This window comes from Choristoneura fumiferana, chromosome 9 (assembly GCF_025370935.1).
Source record: "Choristoneura fumiferana chromosome 9, NRCan_CFum_1, whole genome shotgun sequence".
Lineage (NCBI taxonomy): Eukaryota > Metazoa > Arthropoda > Insecta > Lepidoptera > Tortricidae > Choristoneura > Choristoneura fumiferana.
Window position 1 is genome coordinate 16515958 of NC_133480.1, and position 3162 is coordinate 16519119.

A 3162-nucleotide genomic window follows, 5' to 3' on the forward strand; every position below is an offset into this window, starting at 1 on the left:
TAGAATTTTGAAAAATTTGAATTTGACAGTCTCTCGTCATCATTTTGACTAACTTAGTCCAAAACTATACAATAGAATAAATAAACGGGAATCGTGTCTGAATTTTTACATAAAAATAAAAAATAAAAAAATATAAAATTAACTAAAACGGGCATCCTCTTCCAAAGGCAAGCGCAGCGCGGGGCATTGTGCCTAAGACGCTAGCGGTGTTGCCTCGTTGCACTGCAAGGCTCAGTCTTAGGGCGAAGAAAAAGCCTGCTCTATGGTCGCCAGATATGCCGATTAGTTTGTCCGACACTTCTTTCATAATTTTTTTTTGTGTCGGACGACCAAGGCCAAAGGTTTCGACCGCAAGTGCCGCAAAAAAATAAATTGAATTTGAACACTTTAAAGCTATCAATTTCTCAGGAACATCAAAAGGTATATAAAAAAACTAAACTAGAGAGTTTATGTTTCGTAGCTTTAAGAACATATAAGATATTTAATACAATTTCAGTGAATTTAAGAAGCTGTTACGATTTTGGATGAATCAGTCCCGACTATATCTATTATAATAACTTCTGGACTACAAGTAGGCTTGTTTTTTACTATATTTAGTTTTTATACTATTAAGAAAGCAGTGACAATTTTGATTTATTGTAATATTTAGCTTGTGCATTCCTAAATAATAAGAATTTTGTAAGTAGTAAGTAACTACTTTCGTCGTTTATATAAAAAAATACATTAATTGACGTTTAAAATAAGTACTTACTACTGTTAAACAAAAACACAAAAAAGTCCTTAACACAAAATAAAACCAAAAAGATATCTTTTCAAATTAATTCACAATATCACCATTATTTTTAAACTCTGCAACTAAACTCTGCCGCTGGGTCGGCACGAGAGTCGCTACTGGCGAGGAAACGCCAGCGCACGCCACGGAAGGTTTTCGTAATTTAAAATTACTATTCAGAGATCCCCATAGGTTATAATACTAATTGTTGTTTATCGAGTGCATTTATTTATATGTTATATTATCCTTTCTTCTCACAGTGCATAAATTACTGTTCGCCTCGAGTTTCCCTTTCTAGTTAGGTTAGCTTGAAAAGATCCCTTTAAAGGATAAGGTCGCCTTTGTAGTCTTTTTGTAAACACATACATGAACATGAATGATTGTAAACCAAAATAAACAAAAAAAGGCAGATGTAGAATATTTCCACAATTTAAATCAAATAAAGAAAGTCAAATCCTATCTGCTTTATCTGCCTCACATTTAAGGTTGACAAGTGATTCCGACATGTACCACCTATAAATAAGATAATGAAGGATTGTTTTTTGAATTGTATGCTACCTAATAGTATTGATTTGCATTTAGATTAAGATTTTGATGCCAAAATGTGGCAGAGCATACATGACATGTACCTATAATATTCTTCTGACATATGTAATACCTATTGTAACACCTGCGTATGTCTCCTGCGAAAATAAAAAAATAATTTCATTTAATTTCATTTGTTTTGTTGTTTTCTTTTTGTATTATTTTTGTGTTTTATGTACAACTAGCTTTTGCCCGCGGCTTCGCTCGCGTTAAATTTGGGAGTAACGTACATTTACTTTCTGCGATCCTTTTTGTGTGATTTTTTTCGGAGGATTATATGGAAATACGAATACAGACAGATTTTCTTTTAGACAGATGGTGGATATTTTGTAATACAAAAATCGACCTACATACGTAATTAATTATGATTCTTACCAACTTTGAAACCCTGCTTCGCTGATTCAGGGTTGGAATTTTAGAAAACGTTAAAGTACATACATGATATAGGATTATATCCCGAGAAATTGTTAAGTTCCCGCGGGACATGAATTACTGTTATGATCTATTTTAATATTCTTAATTGTCGATTAGAGACACATTGTAGCTTTCTATTATTGAAATAATTTTGAAAATCTGCCTCAAAATTGAAACTTATTTTTATTCTGCGGAAAGTTTGCAATTTTTTTTAAAGTAAGTAGTCTAATGTCAATCAGGGATAGGATAGTGTATCTTTATATTGATAAAAGAATTATTTAAATCAGCTCAATAGTTTCAGAGAAACAAACAAAGTTGAGATATTTTCCTATTCTTTCTATTTCTCTAATCTTTGCCCTAGTGCACCTCTGCATTACTTTAGGTCCATCTATGCCAAATTTCTCATCGTAGCATGCTGAACGGTTGTGTTGCTCTGAAGATGCGCTCTGGTTGAGTTCGAAACGCGTCATTGTAAAGTGGTGGTGGTGATAGATGGATTTGTGTCATTTGTGTGTTCTTACAGTGTAGAGGTGGAGAAACTGCATGAACACACATTGCATGGGCACAAAAGTAGCTATCATAAAGGTCGCGGGTGGGCAAAGTAATTGTGTCAGCTCGTTGAACGTACATGTAAAATTTCGTATCTATGCTATCAGCCCTTGAGGAGTTCCGTCATCAGCAGACGAACCTGGCTGCAGCATCAGGTGGTATATATCATATAAACGCATTGTAATTGAAATTTAACAATCATGTAAAGTATTTAGCGTGTGCCATCAACTTTTGAGGAGTTCCCTTCTACGGAGACGATCCTCGCCAGGATGAGCAGGATGTCACTGCTAAATAATTGTTACCAAATTTACATCAGTTTGCCAAATCTCCAGTCCCCAGTTTTTGGTTGGCTTGGTTTAGCTTATGCGTTTTTTGATTCGGTTGGTAAGTATATAAAATCCTCTTTATTCGTTTTATCCCGTGGGATATTCGGAAAATCTTTGAAACAGTTTTTACCTACCTGCATGCCAAATTTGATGTTTCTAATAATTACAGTTACGCAAATAGGGCCATTTTGAAGTGAAAATATAAATCCCATTTTATTCCCTATCCCGTGGGACATTTGATAAATCCTGAAAATAGTTTTTAGCTGTTAGTATTACCTACTTGTTTACCAAATTCGAAGTCTCTAATAATTATAGTTACGGTAAAAGGGTCAATAATTGAAAGTGAAAATACAAATCCTATTTATTCACTATCCCGTGGGAATTTGGAGAAATCCTTAAAAGCGTTTTTAGCTGTTAGTATTACCTACTTGCATGTCAAATTTAAAGTTTCTAATAATTATAGTTACGCAAATAGGGCCATTTTGAAGTGAAAATATAAATCCCATTTTATTTCCT